The sequence below is a fragment of the Pseudophryne corroboree genome, chromosome 3 (assembly GCF_028390025.1).
Source record: "Pseudophryne corroboree isolate aPseCor3 chromosome 3, aPseCor3.hap2, whole genome shotgun sequence".
NCBI lineage: Eukaryota > Metazoa > Chordata > Amphibia > Anura > Myobatrachidae > Pseudophryne > Pseudophryne corroboree.
This window is the reverse complement of record NC_086446.1, coordinates 774426356-774440272: the sequence shown is the minus strand read 5'-3', so window position 1 is coordinate 774440272 and position 13917 is coordinate 774426356.

Below are 13917 nucleotides of genomic sequence, written 5' to 3'. Positions count from 1 at the left end.
TTACTGCCAGGTTTTTTGGCTAGTCGAAAAAAATGGCACTAATTCGACACAGTGTATTCAATTGCGGGCGTTTTCGCCCGTTTTTTAATCCATTTTCGCCCATGCCTTTTAACTTTTCTTTTTTTGTTGACTAGGCATGGGCGAAAATGCGACAAAACACGTGGATCGGCGGCAAATTTGTCAATCCACATGGTTTTCGCCCGTGCTGGATTTTACGACCAGTCGATAAAATGGCACGGGCATTGAATAGGTCGAATGTAGATTCAACCTAAAACTGGTGAAAGTGCCGTTTTTTTGTCTGGTCGGAAAAAACAGCACTAATTGAATACCCCCCTTAGCCTTTGACAGCAGTTTGATTATTCGGGCATCTATCATAGGACCCACCAACACATCCTGCTAATGAGCATTTGCCTAAGAAGCATCAGGCTGAAGCTTAGTACCTTGCTTATTCTCAAAGTTGCTGTAATGAATTTCAAGTCTGATGTACTGAACGTCCTTATCGGTACCTACAGAAACGCCTATATCTGGTGGATAATCGAATGGCTACGGAGAAGAAAAAGATAAAACAAATAAATAATTCCGGCGTTGCACAAATGCAGATGACACATTTAGCCAATAATCACTAAATAAAAGAATGTATCAAACTTAATATTTGAAATATATGACTAATAGAATTTGATAGTAACCTAATGTGGTACAGCGGTCATTTCCATACAGTGTGTCCCAAGGACAGGTGAAAAGATGCCATCTCCGGCTGGGACCTGTAGTGGTCCCCAGGAATGGCACTTGTCCTCTCTCTCCATTCACCCCAGGGAAATCTTAAACCAGCTCTTAGTTGAGCGAAATCTGTTGGTAATGCCAGGCATACATTATAAAATTACCCTGGCGATTTGCCTAATATCAGCAGATCGCCCAGATCATTTTACTGTGTTTTTTCCGAACAATCTCAAGATATCAATATGCCGGACATACCGAATTGCCAAGCATATCTGTTTTCAGAGTTGCAAGTCGGACGCTTTGAGCACTGTATGCACTGCTGCAACTGACTTATGGACGTGTCCCCTGTTCCGTCATAGGGGTGAAGACGGCAAATGTCTCCTCCCCAGGCGAGAAACGCAGATGTAGTGGTCATATATACTGCAAGATATCTCATATTGTAGTGGTTCCCCAACTCTTTTGAATCACGGCGCCCTGGAGTATCAGAATTTTTTTCACCGCGCCTCTAGGCCAACAGTTTCTTATTGAGAAATTTAGAAAGAAATATTAAATTAATTGTGTTTATAGGTCATCCTTAAGCTCAGTGATGTGGTGAGGGACAAGATTTGCTTCTGTGTGTGCACATATTGTATGACTGGCAACAGGGGCTTTTCAACAGAGGAGGGGGCCCGGGTGCACCTCTGGGTGGGCCCACTCCTCTTTACGGCACTTTAGACTCCGGCATTGTGCCGTAGTCTACTGCGCATGCGCAGGTCTCCGGAAACATGGTGCCCGCCATGGTCCGGAGACCAATTTGGCTACCACACAAGCGGCAGCCATTGTGGCAGCGACCGACGCTGGACTCCGGAAAGGTAAGTATTAAAATGGGTGCCGTGTGTGCAGTGTGGGGGGCCCATGGGCACCGCACACATTGCATCCATTATAGAAACGCCAATGATTGGCAGCCACCAGCACGGGATACGGTCGTTAGGTCAACACAACTTAGGTCGACAGTCATTAGGTCGACCACTGAAGGGTGACATGGACATTAGGTCGACATGCACTAGGTCGACGTAGCCATTAGGTCAACATATAATCGGTCTACAGGTCAAAATGTCGACATGAGTTTTTCAATTTTTTTAAAAAAATTTGATTTTTTTTCATACTTAACGATCCAAGTGGACTACGACTGGAATGGTAACCTCGCCCAAAGCATGGTGAGCAAAGCGAGCCATGCGAGGGGGCACGGTGCACTAATTGGGGTTCCCCGTCACTTTACAGAGAAAACGGCAAAAAAAAAAGTACAAAAACTCATGTCGACCTTGTCACCTGTCGACCTAGTACGTGTCAACCTAATACTCATGTCGACATAATGCATGTCGACTTAATGGTCATGTCTACCTTCAGTTGTCGACCTAAGTTGAGTCGACTCAACGACCCATACCCACCAGCACTGTTTTTTCCTATTACATTGACCATAAACAATTTTAATTGGTCCTGGACCACCAATCCAAGGCACCACTGCAAGTGTCCCGAGGTTTGAGAACCACTGTTATAGTGTATGCACACGATATCTGCTGGATGTCAGGCTGTCAGATAAAATATCTGTGGGTCTGTCAATCATTTTACCTGACCGTGTATGTCCGTCATTAGCCGTCTTTCCATCGCAATACAGAATATTGCAGTTGTTAAAAAGCATAAGATAGAAACCTGAGACCCACATACAGACCAACTATATTACTCTCAGTGTTTCCATCCCAGATCCCCCTTCTTGTTTCGCCCTACAGTAGACAGAGTACTTGTAGAACCTAAAAAATAAACATGGGGCAGTCCATCTGCATTCACTGCTGGCTTCCAGATCTAAAGCCTTACTTTTATGTTAAAATATTGTTAAGCCAGTAACCATCTGGTAATATTCCCATTTTTGTCCTAATTATGGCACATACATCCCAAAGGGGTGTGGTCAGCAAAAATCAGAGGCGGACACAGTGCCAATGTTTGCGCAGTTGAGTGTTGTTTTGCAACTGTGCATGAGCAAAAAGACTAGGAAACGCATGAACTAATGTGTGATGTCATGAGCATTTCCATACAACATCGCTATGAATTGAGATGACTTCTGTGATCCGTGGGCGTAGACAGAGAGGCAGGGCCACCATCAGGGAGGGACTGACGGTACTGCAGTACTGGGCCCGGACAGAGAGGGGGCCTGCCTCTGCAGCTGCAAATGTGGATATCTGTGTAGGGTGTGGTACAGAAGACAGACATTAAAAAGATAGACATCAGGTCTACACCATAAGGTCGACAGGCAAAAGTTAGACAGGGTCAAGAGTTTGACAGGTCAAAAGTTCAACAGGGTCAAAAGGTCAACAATTTTTTTTGGGTGGAGTGTTATTTTGTGTTTTGAAACATTTTTCATCCAAATTTGTTAAAATGCGTTCGCCGGCCACGTCTTGGGTTTAGCAGCTCACTATGTTCTGCTTCGCTCACCACACGGTTACTAAAGGTTATAGTCTGTGACATGGATAGTAAATTTGTTAAAATGCAACCTCTCGAAGGTTCGCTTCGCTTGCCACTCTTTGGGCTCAGTGGCTCACTCTGCTCCGCTTCGCTCGCCACGAGCTTACAAAGGTAATAGCATGGATAGTAAATATGGCCGAATTTGAAAAAACATGGAAAAACCCTAAAAAACATGTGTCGCCTTATTTTATGTCGACCTCTTGATCCTGTCTAACTTTTGGCTGTCGACCATATGGTGTCGACTTAATGACTCTCTATCTAGACACTGTCACACTGGAACTCATCTATATAGAAATGTCCTCAACAAAATGGATTCCGCAATGGAGGAGACAAAAAAGCAGACAATATGGACGAACAAATACATACTGTAGGAACACAACTGCACCACTACAGTTGAGTATTGTCAGATAAGCAAAGTAGGCGTGGTAGAGTTTGCTCAGTCGGCGCACGGAAGGACACAAGATAAAAGCTCAAGGTGACATTTACATATTTTCGTACTTGGGAATCTAAGAAATTGTAGCCGCGCATGATCTGCCTGCACCAATGAATCATTCCCAAAGAGAATTCTATTGTCCACTTACGGGTCTACGTGCTAAGCCTTGAGGCGGGACGTAATAAAGTAAAAATGTGGTAAAACCCCAAGGTTTTCCGGGTTTTTACCGCATTTTCAAATGTACTAAGCCCTGAGCGCCAGGGCTCCGACGCGGAGGGTAACGCCAGCTTTGTTGGTACATATGCGATTAGTGTTGGTGTGATGTGTGGCGGTATGTACAGCAAGAGGTTGGTACTGTAGATAGAACTTGGTACAGTAGATGATTGTGGAATGTACCTAATGGCAAGCAATACATATGACAGTAAATAATCCCAGTTTCTCCATACTTTTTAAGATTTTGTTAACTCTTCCCACCAAACCATCAATGTGAAAGTGGTAGGCTGAGGTCCTTGGATGAGTGACCTTGTACAGTACAACTTGTATATTTCCTTATGGCTGTATTTACTGTGTTCCTCCAAAAATATTTGTAACTCACAATACCACTTTTTTCCATAATTTAAAATCCTGATTTAAACAAATTAACAGGAGAAGGAGGTTCCTGAAATGTTGCCCTTATTTTGTACTCTAAAAGAAGAGTTGGGTGAATTTCATGGCCTGAGGAAATGTTGGGTAATGTTAGTGGATGGTGGAGTCTCAATATAAAATATGAACTATTCCTCCCATAGTCGTGAAATAAAGTAATTAATTTAAGCAATATGGAGTCTATTCATGAACCAATGAAAAGAGAGGAGAAAAGGATCAGTAGAGAAGTTGCCCATGGCAACCAATCAGCTTTGAAGGAAGCCTTTATCAAGTACATTCTATAAAGATGCTGATTGGTTGCCATGGGCAACTTCTCCACTGATCTGTTTCTCCACTGTTTTCACTGCTTCATGAATAAACCCCTATATCTCTAGGTAGATACAGTAGGTAAGTTGGGTGCACCAGAAGGATGAAACCTGTACAAGTTAAATTGTAATTTAAATATCTATATTAACAAAAAAACAGGGCCTATTCAGGGGAAACGATACGTCTTACATTTACAGTAATATACTCAAATTCATATGCATTCTGTATTCCACTCACCTCTCCACCTACTGCCCAACCAAACATGGAGGTCCTACACTGGGAAAATCTAACATCTGCTCCATAACAGTCTCCAATCTCCGATGTGATGTTCGTGGAGTTTGCACAGCCATATACGAGGACGTGATGTACTATCCCAACGGACTTTGGATCAATAGCTGACTCATACTGCGTGAGGTAGAAACAAAACATTGTACATAGGAGGAGTAACTGGAATTGGTGGAGAAGAGGTCACATTTGTATAGATATCAGGAATGACGGTGGACATGCCAGACAATAGGAAATGTAAGGACGGAATGTTGCAGTTATATAAAGACGTAGGGGGACATTCACTAAGCAGTGATAAGAGCGGAGAAGTGAGCCAGTAGAGATATTGCCCCATCAACCAATCAGCAGCTCTGTATCATTTATAGTATGCAAATTATAGATGTTACTTCAGTGCTGATTGGTTGCAATGGGCAACTTCTCCACTGGCTCACTTCTCCGCTCTTATCACTGCTTAGTAAATGTCCCCGTTAATATGCGGAGAAACTTACCTTTATTATATGATGTTTGCTAGATACCACGGGCATGGGAAGGAATGTGCACGCATAGGTTGTATCTTGCTCTGGAATTAGAAACTAGTAGGGAAAACGATTGAACATAATAATAATCAATAATAATATCAACATAATATCACAAAAAAATATGAATTCATGTAAAACATTTGGCTGTGTTCTGCAATAGTGTCCATGAAGAGTTGGAAGGAGACTGCAGACATTGAAGACCAAATGGGCCCTAGCGCTGCTACCAAAATACAGCACTGCCAAGAGGTCTGGTGGTCCCGATATGGGGGTGGTGGGGAAGGGGAGTCCAAGGGGCATGGCCACACCAGTCGGGTGTAGTTGTAAGGACGCTATAAGCGGTTGCTGGGATAGCAAGGCCATATTTGGGAACATGGTTACTCCTCCCCAACATGCCTGGGCCCCACCCCCTCTCAGCGGCCCTGAGCAAATATACTTTCAATGTCTAATCTCTACTTGGGATCCCTTTAAACGGACATCAGTCTGGGTAAATCCTTTCCTGCACCCCTTGGCATTTTCTCATCATTTAATCTGAGAAAATAATAGTAATTGTCTGTTGGATTCTACTCCCACTTCATTATCTTCCTCCTTCATCCTATTCCTTCACAAATCAATTTGTTAGTAACTTCGGTGCTTATCCAGACTTATCCAGCATCTGCAGGGCCGGATTAACAATGGGGCGGATGGAGTTGCAGCTCCAAGCCCCCCATTGAAAATAGGCCCACAGAGTTCCCTGCAGTGCAGTGCAGCCAGTGTTGACAGGTAGTAAAAGCCTCCCTGTTCCTGCTCCCTCCTGGCCAGGGCTCCTCCTATTCCATCCAGATTCCAGACCGCAAGCAGCAGTGCACAAACGGCCTCTTCCCGTGTTGCCACTAGTCAGAAGCTCAAACCCCCGGGATTTGCCAAGCCCTGCCCCCGACCGCGATAAGCCCCGCCCCCTCGTTAGCCTGAACGAAGCTGTGCTTGCTCAGACTGCCAAAAACTGCTCCAATGCTATCCATAAAGCCTGGAGCCCCCCTTCTCACGGGTAACCAGAAGCTCCTCCCACAAGCCTGACTAGCTCCGCCCCTTGGAAGTCAGCCATGTGTCTCCTTGCAGAGTGCAGCCTCTCCATACAGAAGCCTTAGAGACCACTGCAGCTGATCTGTAAGTAAAGTCTGCACTGCAGGGCAGACACAGACATAAAACAATAAATTATATGGTGTGGCATAATGTGTGTATGGGGGCACCGCAACACCAGGGGGGCAGTGTTGATATGAGGGCCTACTCTCTTAGGTGCCCCCCAAAGGCTTAATCCGGCCCTGCCAGTGACCACTGTATCTCTACAACAGCACACGGCAGTTTGCTCGCTGCTGCTGCAGTGACATTACCTGAACCCAGAGAAGGCCACCTGTGCAGTGAGATGGCTCCCTGCACTGACCTAATACAGTGTAGCTGCGGCACTCCCGCAAACTCCCGATATACCCGGGCTGACTCCCCCCAGAGGTGACTTCTGGCCCAGTGTCCACTTTACAGTACAGCTTACTGCTCAGGCAGCCACTGTCAGAAGGAGGATGTCAGTCACTCCCTCAACCCTGGCACACCCTGTCGGAGGCATCCCCTGCCGGAAGGCGGATGACTGCACTCCTCGACTTTGATCCCAGCCAACCCCGTACTGGAGGCAAGCATTGCAGCCTTGCATGTTCCCCCTTTTCTTTTATTGATAAGTGCCCCACAGGTTTGTTGCCCAGAGGCCCCACAAACCTTAAACCGTCCATGAAGGTAGCGCAGTATTGTGGTGTGGGGAGGTAGATCTAGTGCGGGAATGTAGTCTGGGGACCAGTGAAATAGTGTGGAGATGTAGTGTGGGGAGGTAGCATAGAGATATACCGCAGGGATGTAGTGTGGGGAGGTAGCGTAGCGATGTACTGCAGGGATGTAGTGTGGGGAGGTAGCACAGTGATATACCGCAGGGATGTAGTGTGGGGAGGTAGCGTAGCGATGTACTGCAGGGATGTAGTGTGGGGAGGTAGCACAGTGATATACCGCAGGGATATAGTGTGGGGAGGTAGCGTAGTGATATACTGCAGGGATGTAGTGTGGGAAGGTAGCGTAGTGATATACTGCAGGGATATAGTGTGGGGAGGTAGCATAGTGATATACTGCAGGGATATAGTGTGGGGAGGTAGCATAGTGATATACTGCAGGGATGTAGTGTGGGGAGGTAGCATAGTGATATACTGCAGGGATATAGTGTGGGGAGGTAGCGTAGTGATATACCGCAGGGATGTAGTGTGGGAAGGTAGCGTAGTGATATACTGCAGGGATATAGTGTGGGGAGGTAGCGTAGTGATATACTGCAGGGATATAGTGTGGGGAGGTAGCATAGTGATATACCGCAGGGATGTAGTGTGGGGAGGTAGCATAGTGATATACCGCAGGGATGTAGTGTGGGGAGGTAGCATAGTGATATACCAAAGGGATGTAGTGTGGGGAGATAGCATAGTGATATACCGCAGGGATGTAGTGTGGGGAGGTAGCGTAGGAATATACCGCAGGGATGTAGTGTGGGGAGGTAGCGTAGTGATATACCGCAGGGATGTAGTGTGGGGAGGTAGCGTAGTGATATACCGCAGGGATGTAGTATGGAGAGGTAGCATAGTGATATACCGCAGGGATGTAGTGTGGGGAGGTAGCATAGTGATATGCCGCAGGGATGAAGTGTGGGGAGGTAGCGTAGGAATATACCGCAGGGATGTAGTGTGGGGAGGTAGCGTAGTGATATACCGCAGGGATGTAGTGTGGGGAGGTAGCATAGTGATATACCGCAGGGATGTAGTGTGGGGAGGTAGCATAGTGATATACCGCAGGGATGTAGTGTGGGGAGGTAGCATAGTGATATACCGCAGGGATGTAGTGTGGGGAAGTAGCGTAGTGATATATGGCAGGGATGTAGTGTGGGGAAGTAGGATATTGATATACGGCAGGGATGTAGTGAGGGGAGGTAGAACAGTGATATACGGCAGGGATGTAGTGTGGGGAGGTAGCATAGTTATATACGGCAGGGATGTAGTGTGGGGAGGTAGTGTGGTGATATAGTGTGTCGAGGTATAGTGTGTAGATGTAGTGTGGGGAGGTAGCATAGTGATATACGGAGGGGAGGTAGCATAGTGATGTAGTTTGGGGAGGTATAGTGTGGAGATGTATTGTGGTGAGGTAACATAGTGATATATGGTGGGGAGGTAGCATAGTGATATACGGAGGGGAGGTAGCATAGTGATGTAGTGTGGGGAGGTATAGTGTGGAGATGCATTGTGGTGAGGTAACATAGTGATATACGGTGGGGAGGTAGCATAGTGATATACGGTGGGGAGGTAGCATAGTGATGTAGTGTGGGGAGGTATAGTGTGGAGATGTAGTGTGGTGAGGTAGCATAGTGATATACGGAGGGGAGGTAGCATAGTGATGTATTGTGGGGAGGTATAGTGTGGAGATGTATTGTGGTGAGGTAACATAGTGATATACGGTGGGGAGGTAGCATAGTGATATACGGTGGGGAGGTAGCAGAGTGATGTAGTGTGGGGAGGTATAGTGTGGACATGTAGTGTGGTGAGGTAACATAGTGATATACGGTGGGGAGGTAGCATAGTGATATACGGTGGGGAGGTAGCATAGCAGGGACGTGCAGTCAGTGGAGGCAGAGCCTCACCTGTCATGCTCCCTGTCATTCTCTAGAGTTTTGACTATATAATGATTAGAATAATACAAAGAAGATATTAATAACAAATAATCATCTTCTTTGTATTAAAGTGATCATTTGTATAGTTAAATCTCTGAAGGTTTTAGTATCACTGTCGATCTGAAGGGAGAAATGAGACGTGAGGCATCAACAGCTCTGCCTCACGTCTCATAGTTGGGAACTGCTGCAGCGCTGCCTGTGGAGCGAGGAGGGGAATCACAGCGGCCAATCACACCAGTCAAAACAGATCCAAGTGAGGCATGCCTCACACTGGCTGGAGCTGTGATTGGGGACCTCGGTTACCATCCAGGAAGAGACCGAGCCACCGCGTTAGGAAACATTCACACTGGCTGGCCATTGTCTGCATCCCGGACCCGCGGTATAGTGACTGCACACCCTCCTGCCGCCCCCCCCCCCCCCCCTAGACCCGCTGTTAAAGTAACCGCAGCACACCCCCCCCCCCCTCCCCGGACCCGCTGTTAAAGTAACCGCAGCACCCGCCCCCCACCCCACTTGGATGCGCTGTTAAAGTGACCGCACGTCCGTCTCCCCGGTACGCTGTTATAATGAGCGCATCACCCCCCCCCACACACACACACACACACACAGGAGCTGATGCCGTCTCTCACTGCAACACTGGGACCCGCATCCCGGGAGGAGATTGCAGCACTGACCAGAGGAAGCCTGGCCGTATACCTGGGGAGAGGGGCGCAGACCTGAGTCCCCTGTCCGCCGCCAGCAGCCCACCGCTCACCGCTGCCAGCCACCAGCAACAAATGAGGTAATGTTCCCCTGCTGTCACCTCTTTCCCTGTCGTTACCGTCCCTGTCCCTACTGTCACTCTCTGTCTCCCTGCTCTCACTGTCGTCACTCTCTCTCCCTGTCGTCACTCTCTACCTGTCATCACTGTCGTCACTCTCTCTCCCTGTCGTCACTCTCTCTCCCTGTTGTCACTCTCTCTCTCCCTGTCGTCACTCTGGCTGTCCCTGCTGTCACAATTTCGGCTCATTCAGTGTGCTACAATGTGAATTTCGTCTCATTCAGTGTGCTACAATGTGAATTTCGTCTCATTCAGTGTGCTACAATGTGAATTTCGGCTCATTCAGTGTGCTACAATGTGAATTTCAGCTCATTCAGTGTGCTACAATGTGAGTTTCGGCTCATTCAGTGTGCTACAATGTGAATTTCGGCTCATTCAGTGTACTACAATGTGAGTTTCGTCTCATTCAGTGTGCTACAATGTGAATTTCGTCTCATTCAGTGTGCTACAATGTGAATTTCGGCTCATTCAGTGTGCTACAATGTGAATTTCAGCTCATTCAGTGTGCTACAATGTGAGTTTCGGCTCATTCAGTGTGCTACAATGTGAATTTCGGCTCATTCAGTGTACTACAATGTGAGTTTCGGCTCATTCAGTGTGCTACAATGTGAATTTCGGCTCATTCAGTGTACTACAAGGTGAATTTCGTCTCATTCAGTGTGCTACAATGTGAATTTCGGCTCATTCAGTGTGCTACAATGTGAATTTCGGCTCATTCAGTGTACTACAAGGTGAATTTCGTCTCATTCAGTGTGCTACAATGTGAATTTTGGCTCATTCAGTGTGCTACAATGTGAATGTCGGCTCATTCAGTGTGCTGCAATGTGAATTTCGGCTCATTCAGTGTGCTGCAATGTGAATTTCGGCTCATTCAGTGTGCTGCAATGTGAGTTTCGGCTCATTCAGTGTGCTACAATGTAAGTTTCGGCTCATTCAGTGTGCTATAATGTGAATTTCGGCTCATTCATTGTGCTACAATGTGAATTTCGGATCATTCAGTGTGCTACAATGTGACTTTTGGCTCATTCAGTGTGCTACAATGTGAATTTCGGCTCATTCAGTGTGCTACAATGTGAGTTTCGGCTCATACCTTGTGCTACAATGTGAATTTCGGCTCATTCAGTGTGCTACAATGTGAGTTTCGGCTCATAACTTGTGCTACAATGTGAATTTTGGCTCATTCATTGTGCTACAATGTGAGTTTCGGCTCATTCAGTGTGCTACAATGTGAATTTTGGCTCATTCAGTGTGCTATAATGTGAGTTTCGGCTCATTCAGTGTGCTACAATGTGAATTTTGGATCATTCAGTGTGCTACAATGTGAGTTTCGGCTCATAACTTGTGCTATAATGTGAGTTTCGGCTCATTCAGTGTGCTATAATGTGAATTTTGGCTCATTCAGTGTGCTACAATGTGAATTTTGGCTCATTCAGTATGCTACAAGTGCAAAAAGGATATATAATATATCAGAAAGCGCTATAGTCAAAAGTAATAGTTTATTACATAATATTCTAAAAACAATATAATAAAACGGTAGACATATAATTCATATAACTGTAATAGATATATCTCTCATAAGCGTCTCCAATATTATCCAACCGCACGAAGAACCCTTAATTGCAATGTTCCCCTAAATTCAGGGATATAGGGTGCTTAAATGAACCATAGAGTCTTAAATAGACAGTGAGTGACCCATTTGACACTTATCTCCTTAGATCTTGTATTTATTGTCAGTCAAGCAGCAGCGTGAGGATTTTAGTGGCAGGCAAACCAACATGCAGTCATTCCTCCGTTAATTGACGCTGTATGAGCACTGTATGAACGGGCAGAGGGAGGGCGCCGAAGCGATGATAACCAGGCGCTATGCTACACCTATGTCCGACCGAGGCTGACAGTGTCCAGTTGTATACTGTGCAGGACAAACGGGTCGCTCTTACCGGACTTGTATATTCCACAATCGCCGTAGAGTCTTTGCAGTGGACTCATGTATCGGCGGCGGCTGTGTACTGTCCGTGATCGGCTATCTTTACAACAAGGCCGTGGAGACAACTTCTCTGGATGGGTTTTTTAGAGACTCCTTTACGCGTTTCTCCGCCCTTATCCCACGGCGGTTTCGTCAGAGGATATAACATCTGCCATACCTGGCTGTTTATTTAAACCCATACGAACCAATCATAGCTAATTAATTAATCTAAACACATGTGGTGTCAGCTGCAGTTAAAGATAAATGCATATAAGAATCATATGTCAACCTTTAAAAACACCCTTGATTTACAAATATTAAACCAAAACGAGCAGAATAATGACCCTTATATTTTGTATCAAAAGCAGAATATAATTTGTTTAATTTAATTTAAACACATATATATAATTCTAATAAATAATCCTCAATAGAAGCACTTGGAAATATCATCTGAACTGATAGCCTAGTGGCAAGCAAACAGAGCTAACACGCATTCAGACCCAAGTTTGAATCTCGGCTGGATACACCACATAATTTTATCATTTGCAAATCAAGGGTGTTTTTAAAGGTTGACATATGATTCTTATATGCATTTATCTTTAACTGCAGCTGACACCACAGGTGTTTAGATTAATTAATTAGCTATGATTGGTTCGTATGGGTTTAAATAAACAGCCAGGTATGGCAGATGTTATATCCTCTGACGAAACCGCCGTGGGATAAGGGCGGAGAAACGCGTAAGGAGTCTGTAAAAAACCCATCCAGAGAAGTTGTCTCCATGGCCTTGTTGTAAGGACAGCCGATCACGGACAGTACACAGCCGCCGCCGATACATGAGTCCACTGCAAAGACTCTACGGCGATTGTGGAATATACAAGTCCGGTAAGAGCGACCCGTTTGTCCTGCACCGTATACAATTGGACACTGTCAGCCTCGGTCGGACATTGGTGTAGCATAGCGCCTGGTTATCATCGCTTCGGCGCCCTCCCTCTGCCCGTTCATACAGTGTTCATACAGCGTCAATAACTTGAGGAATGACTGCATGTTGGTTTGCCTGCCACTAAAATCCTCACGCTGCTGCTTGACTGACAATAAATACAAGATCTAAGGAGATAAGTGTCAAATGGGTCACTCACTGTCTATTTAAGACTCTATGGTTCGTTTAAGCACCCTATATCCCTGAATTTAGGGGAACATTGCAATTAAGGGTTCTTGGTGCGGTTGGATAATATTGGAGACGCTTATGAGAGATATATCTATTACAGTTATATGAATTATATGTCTACCTTTTTATTATATTGTTTTTAGAATATTATGTAATAAACTATTACTTTTGACTATAGCGCTTTCTGATATATTATATATCCTTTTTGCACTTACAATTTTTGTTTGGTATTTCAGTATTACCGTTTGGGAGCAGCTTAGTGATAATTTTAAAATCTTACTTTTATAATTCTTGTGAAAAAACGAGCAGGATAATTGACCATATAAGCGCCAGGGAATCTTTTGGTTTTGTCAGTGTGCTACAATGTGAATTTCGGCTCATTCTGTGTGCTACAAGGTGAATTTCAGCTCGTACCGTGTGCTAGAAGGTGAAAGGGGCACCAGTACTAGATAGTATAAGGGGTTCTACTACACTGGACATGCCCCTTTTGTGTGACCACGTCCCCTTTTGTGTGACCACGCCCCCTTTTCTGGAGCGCGCGCATAATTACATCCTTGACTTTTGCATACCCCCACTTCAAAATTTCCACTTCGACCACTGTATGTGTTATATCCGACTCTAATGATAGCTAGTGCCTCCCCAGTCATTAACCTCACCGCACGTAACTGTAGCATAGTGATGTAGTGTGGGGAGGTATAGTGTGGAGATGTAGTGTGGTGAGGTAGCATACTGATATACGGAGGGGAGGTAGCATAGTGATGTAGTGTGGGGAGGTATAGTGTGGAGATGTAGTGTGGTGAGGTAGCCTAGTGATATACGGAGGGGAGGTAGCATAGTGATGTAGTGTGGGGAGGTAT